A 7,177-nucleotide genomic window follows, 5' to 3' on the forward strand; every position below is an offset into this window, starting at 1 on the left:
AACCGTTCTGTTCCTAGCGGTTGTGGAGTTTCCCCTCCAAAGGTCCAGATAGCTTGTCCTGTTTGCTGAGGAGTCCAGGTGGATAAGAAGGAAGGCGGCTGAGACCCTGAGCCCTCCGCTCTCGGTAGGGGGCAGGCCTTTGATATGCTTCTCGGAGTCTGGATGCCTTGATTAGGATCAGCTGCGTTGTCCTATGTGAAAACTTCAATGATAACAACCACACCTGATTTTTAAGGTCCTTCGAGGAATGGCAGAGTTAGTGTCGGTGGCTGAGAACTCTGAAACCTGCGCATGCATGCTGTATTGCTATGCATTCTGGCATCATAAGAGTTGCCTGGTTTGGGCTGATGTTTCCAGATGTCAATCAAGATTTTCCTTATCACCTGTGTGGTGCTGGGTATTTGGTCGAAGGCTTTTGTTTCTATGGCACAAGGCAAATGAGGTGGTAAAAACTGAGGCTTGGGAAGAGCACACCCAAGGAGAGAAGGCTTAACAGGGGTGGGGGAGGGGGTGGGGGGGTGTTTGGTCTTCTGCCAACAAAAAAGATGAAATGGGGGCCCAGGGGAGGCTACGGATAGCTCCAGGAGGCTAGAACCTGTCTCCATACCTTAAATGGATGCGGAGCAGAGAACAGGGGTCTTAGAAAGACTCTGAGCCAGGAAAGGCAGAGTCAGGAGGAGGCCGGAGCCAGTTGTACTACAGGTAATGCTGGACTGATAGCTTCCTTTGAAGCGGGGATTAAATGCTACAAAAGCCACTTTGGAAAATGAACAGTTGTCAGCAGCAGACTGCGAGGGCAGCACAAGGGAGACACAGCTTCCTCCAACCCATCACACAGGCCGCATGTTCATTAAAAAAAAAACAACAAATCATAGCAGTCAGCTGAACCAACCTGCCTAGGCGTCTCCTCCCCTCTACCCTTCTTCTGTCTCTACTTCCCTCTCTCCCTCCTCTGCCTCCTGGGTGCAGGGGTCACTCCACTGTGCAAATACTGAACTGTCTGCTGAGATTTACAGGGCGACTATTTTATAACTGGATCCTCGGCGTGTGCAGGACTTTACACACACCTGGACGAACTCTTTTTCCTGGGCGAAGAGGGAAGAAACACTTTCTAAAGGAAAACAAGCAGAACAAACACAGAGGGAGCTGCGTCAAGAGCAGGGCCACCAAAGCCAAGCCTCCTGAGGCCTCCGTGTGTATATTGATGCCAACATACCACAGAAGAAAGTTGATGTTTTCTTTCATTCTTATTTTCTCACAACATATATACTGTTAAACTCCCGTAGGAAAAATCCTTTCCTGTGTCCTACTGTCTTGACATCTGCAATAAAATAATATAAACTACTCCAAATTCATTATGAAAAGGATATACAAATGGGTTTTTTTGTTTGTTTGTTTGGTTGGTTGGTCATTTGGTTGGTTGGTTTTGGTTTTTGAGACAGGATCTCTCTGTGTTAGCCTTGGCTGTCCTGGACTCGCTTTGTAGACCAAGTTGGCCTTGAACTCACAGCAATCAGGCTGCCTCTGCCTCCTGAGTGCTGAGACTAAAGGCGTGCGCCACCACACCCAGCCTACAAAGGGGTTTTTGTTGGTTGATTGGTTAGGGTTTTGCTTTTCTGTAGTTTTTGTTCTTTGAGACAGGGTTTCTCTGTGTAGCCCTGGCTGTCCTGAAACTTGCTCTGTAGACTAGGCTGGCCTCAAACTCAGTGACCTGCTTACCTCTGCCTCCTGAGTTGGGGGAATTAAAGGCGTGCACCACTATGCCTGACACAAAGTTTATTTTTTGAAAAGCAACACAACATAAGGAAAGCAGGTGTGATTCCTGAGCCAGCATGGGGCTTTTCGTGTGTAGCTTTGCTTTGGAAAACACAGTATCTGAAATAATCTTCCCCCTTCATTTGTTCAGTAAATATTTCCTGGCCTGGAAGATGGCTCAGAGTTGGTAAGACTCTTGCCACATAAGTATGAGGCCCTGCATTTGGATTCCCAGCACTCATGTAAAAAGCCAGGTGCTAAGGAGACAGAGACAGGCTGTCCCTCAGAGGACCCAGGCTCAACTCATGGTGCCCACAGGGCAATCTACAACCATCTTTAGCTCCAGTTTCAGGGGGATCCAACACCCTCTTCTGGCCCCTGATGGCATGGCACATACACAGACACATATGCAGGTAAAACAGATACATAAAACAAAAATAAATAAATCTTAAAAAAAAAAAAAAAAAAGGGAACCCAGTATGGTGGTACACATCTTTAATCCAAGCACGTGGGAGGTAGAAATAGGTAGATCTCTGAGTTTGAAGCCAGCCTGGCAGCCTGGTCTACATAGTGAGTTCCAGGACAGCCAAGACTTAAAAAAACCAAAAGTCTAAGATGGCCTGAATTGTTGAGCTTACTGCCTCTGCCTGTGCACGCATCTCTCAGTGAGTGAGCCATACGGAAGCAGAAAGGTCAATACTGGTGTTGCTGGGCCTGCACCAGGATGTTCCTGCCTCCCCTCCAGTGACTCGATGGGCCCTACAGGCTTGTTGGCATTCGTTGGCTTGTGGTGGTCACGTAACCCCAGTCTCTGTCCCTGTGATGATCTTGCCCCCGTGTCAAGAATCTCCCTCCTTCCAATTTCCTTGGGTTTTTCTCCCCCAACGTATTCATTTTGCTTTGTGTGTGTGTTGCCTGCAGGTGTGTTTGTCTGCACACCACACGGTGCCAGGTGCCTTTGGAGGTCACAAGAAGGACTCAGATCCCCTCGAACTGGAGTTCCAGATGGTTGTGAGCCACCATGAGGGCGCTGGGAACTGAACCCCAGGCCCTTGACAACAGCAACAAGAGCTCTTAACCCCTGAACCGCCCTCTCCAGGCCCATCCTTCCAGACTTATAGTTAGGGCCCACAGGTACGACCTGAGATAAGCTTCCTTAACGACATTTGCAAAGACCTCTTTTCTTCTTAGCACTTAAAGATACCAGGACTACCGCTTTTGGTGGGGGTGGGGGTGGGGGGGTACATGTCACCATTTAGCCTCAGCCTCATTTAGAGACTTTAATTCCAAACTCAGAAACAGCATCTAAGGAGCTCGTTTCTTGTGTACAGTGTTTCCCATTATGATTCATCTTTTTTCTTTTTCTTTTTGTCTTTCTTTCTTTTTTTTCTTTTGTCTTTCTTTTTTTGGCTCAGAAAACAGTTGATAACAAGAAAAATGCTTGTTTCTTGATCTTTACAAAAATCTTTCTGGAGTCCAAAATACTCGGGAGTGGCTCAAATCGGTAAATAGATGAAAGCCTCAAGGATGTTGCTCAGGTATGTATCACGGAGGCAGAACAACCGGCTGCCACAGTGGTTAGGGCTGGCCATTCATCTCCTCGTGTGTTCACCTAGCAAACATTTACGGCTGCCACATAGAGCTGAGTCTTGTTCTCCGGTAGCTCATGGATGGTGCTGGCTTCAGTGGATGGTGAGCTAGGCCCTGGGCCTGGTCTCTAACCCTTCCAAAGATATGAATAAATAGTCCCAGGCTGAGAAGTGACTCAATCTTGGCTCTACCACTTATTAGTTGAGCGCTCACTGGACGGCAGTTGGAGTTGGCTATGGATCAGATGAGACGCAGGTGCATAAAGCTCTTTGCCAGGCTCACAGGGAAGTGCCCGATAACGTAAGATGCTCTTTGCATCCCGCTGCACTTGGAGGACCAAGGGAGAGATTGTGGTAGCCAGGCCTTGCCCCTCCCCCACTGAGCGCCATTCCCAACTAGGATGCAAGCTCAGTGAGGCAGAGACGTGGTGTTTTGTCACCAGTATCTGACACCTGGGATATAGTAGGGACTCAGAAGCAATCTTTTGAATGTGTGTGTGTGTGTGTAAGCGTGTCATGGAGTGTGACCCAAACACACACGGGTGGCCGCTGCCATCACCCCATTCTCTGGAGGCGTCTGCGACTCTGAAGAAGGAGGCTGTCACTGGTGGGGATAAGGAGGCAGAAAAGAGGAAAATAGTGTCTCTGGGTGGCGCTTGATGGCTACTGTAGTTCTGTGGCAAAGTAAGAACTGCAGTTCATTCAGAACATTCCAGAAGTGAAGGTTAAAAGCATAAAGAGAACTAAAGAGAAAATGGGGCTCCTTCAGACCTTCAGATCCATATCAGCTTCTAAGCCTGAGGTCCAGGCAACTCAGGGGAGGGGGAACGGGCAAGGAGGAGGAGGAGGGGGGAAAAAAAAACCTTCCACTGACTTAGGTCCAATCTTTGAATCCCGTCCTCCAATATGGCTGCCATTTACAGACTTCTTTTCTTTTTTTGAATCTTGTTTAAAGATATTTATTCTATTTTGTCCCTGTATGAGTGCTTTGCCTGCATGTTTAAATGTGCATCAGAAGATGAGCCACACCATGTGGTTGCTGGGAGCCAAACTCAGGACCTCTGCAAGAGCACCACCGTATCCTTAGCTACCGGGCCACTTCTCCAGCCCCTAGATTTCAGTCTTCTTAAAGACAGAGCACCTGTTGTGCCTTGCTTTACAAGCCTCACCCAGGGTCTTAAGTCCGTTGACTACAGCATATTCTCCATACCTTTTCAATATGCAAATTACCTAGGTGGGGAGGCGAGACGTGCAGTAGGTGCTCATGCACGCACGCACGCACGCACGCACGCACTCAGGGACCCTCTCGTGCCCGCTGCCTTTGAGCCGGACACTGCTTCTACAAGCAGAGGGTCCCAAGATGCTCTGAAGGAGATCCTAGCCTGGCAGGGGAACAGACCAGAGAACAAACGTGTAGACTTCAGAAAGTACCGTGACAGGATACTAGAGGAAGCCCTGCCTGGGTGGAAGTACAAAAGGTCTCTAGGTAGATTATGGGCTGTGTTGTGAAGAATGACTGACAGGCCACCAGAAAGACAGCGGGGGGGGGGGGGGGGCCGGGGGGGATGGAGGAGACATTCCAGGTCGGGGACTCACAGCCTACAAAGTGCATATCCAAACCAAAAGGGTTCCTGAAATTGTTTTGCCCTGTTTCCTTATGTCCATATTGACACCCACCCACACTGGCTTGGTACCCCTACGTGAACTTTTCTTGTAAATCATGATCTCTGACACCTTGAAATGAATTCTTCCAGCTGTGGGGGTCCTCAGGTCAAGGTAAGAGGTCACTAGCCAGCCAGCGCCTTGGTGGAGTGAACCCAAGCGCCGAGAATCAAATTCATGGCCCCCCCCACATCTCAAATGAGCAGAGAGGCAGGGCATGGGGTAAGGCGCATGATGTTTACATTCAGAAACTGCAAAGCCACTCACTTGCAAAGTGTCATTACATGTGCAGGTGGAGAGGTAATTTTCCTGCTACTCAAGGACTCTCGATCTGGCTCTGATTGGTTTGAGGGGAATTGTTTTATGACCCCGAGCCAGGCAGTGATAGATAGGAGATGTGGTTTGGTGGGCAGAAGTTTATAAGGCAGGAAATTGCTTCACTGGGCACAGCCATTCAGAAGAAAACACCTCTGGGAAAAGTAGAAGCCGAGCCTGGGTGAGTCTGCCCTGGTCACTTGTTTACATCAGCAACGGCCGGTGTTCCTGGTTGCACAATGTGGCAGCGTCATTTTGAGTGGGGGAATCTTTGCCCCTTGGAAGAATAAACACATTCCTTGCTTGCAGCAGAATTAGCAGACCGCACAGGCTGTGGTGGCCCTCCTGGAGGGCTTAGTGTCATAGGAAGGTGACTCTCCACACCAAACTCAGTTCAAATTCAGTCCCATTTTCCTTTAGTGCAGCGAGGGCTTAGATGAAAGTGAAGGTTTGCCAGCGCCGTTAACTCCTTGTCAGGTAGATACAAGAGCCATGTCGGGACCCTGGTTTGGAGGTCATTGGTCAGCTCGGTAGCTGGGAGGGTGAGGTGGGGGGCAGGGTGTGGCTTGTTTTGGAAATGTCCCAAAGCCCCTGTTTCCATTGTCCCACCAGCCTTGCAAGTCCATAGTTGGGTTCCAGAGTCCAGAGGTTTCTATCATCTGAAGATGGCCAATCTGCATAGGCTACAGGAAGGAGAGATAGGAGGCAGGGGCTGGAGTCTCCAGAACCACGGGGGTCTGTCTGGCAGGTCGGTCGCTGGCAGCTTGCAGCCCAGGAGCCATCTCTAGAATCAAGGGTCCCTCCCTCACCCCTTCCTCCTCACCTTGTTTGCAGACCCCCATCTCAGTCCTATCTGGGCTCTGAGCTACAGCAGGGTGCCTCAGTAATGGGGGGGGGCCTGTACGGATGCTACAGAAGGCATTGTGATGCCTTCCAGCTCTAAGATGAGAATGAAATGGAAAGACAAGTCTCATTTGTAAGGGTGTAGCCACAGTAAGGGTCTCTGGGACAGCTGGGGTGGGCAGCGGGGCTTGGAGGGGAATCTTGCTTTAAGCTTTTGGGTTTTTTGTCTTTATCTTTGTATGGTTAATCATGGACAGCTTATCACTACCCCTGACTTAGTCTGGGACCTACTCTCTGTACACCCATGCTATTGAGCTGAAGACCAAGAGGCGGGAGAAGTGGCCTGAAGAAGGCGTTGAGATGGTTCCCAACTGGAATTGTGTCTTGTTCCCTGGAGACTACCCATTTCATTCTGACTTTCCCTAGCAAGTTATAAAGAAACACAGACCATGTCAGGTTTTTTTTGTTTTGTTTTGTTTTGTTTTGTTTAGATGTACTTGTTTTTATTTTATGTATATGAGTGTTTTGCCCATAGATATGTAACTGCACCATGTGTGTACTTGGCATCTATAGAAGTCAGAAGATGGCATTTGTTTGTTTGGGGTTTTTTTTTTTTTTAAAGATTTATTTATTATTTATACAGTATTCTGCCTGCGTGTGAGCAGCAGGCCAGAAGAGGGCACAAGAACTCATTGTAGATGGTTGTGAGCCACCATGTGGTTTCTGGGAATTGAACTCAGGACCTTTGGAAGAACAGACAGTGCTCTTAACCTCTGAGCCATCTCTCCAGCCCAAAAGATGGCATTTGATCCCCTAGAACTGGGATTAAGGATAGTTGTGAGCTACCATGTAGGTGCTGGGAATTGAACCTGGGTCCTCTACAAGAGGAATGAGTGCTCTTAATGGTTAAGCCATTAGCCCAGCAGCATGCCATTTTTGCTATCTCTACAACCTCATGATGCCTGGTATATAGTAGATTCTCTCTGAAGACTTATTGAGTGGATAAGCATGTC

The sequence above is a fragment of the Acomys minous genome, assembly GCF_964271855.1.
Source record: "Acomys minous genome assembly, chromosome: 12".
NCBI lineage: Eukaryota > Metazoa > Chordata > Mammalia > Rodentia > Muridae > Acomys > Acomys minous.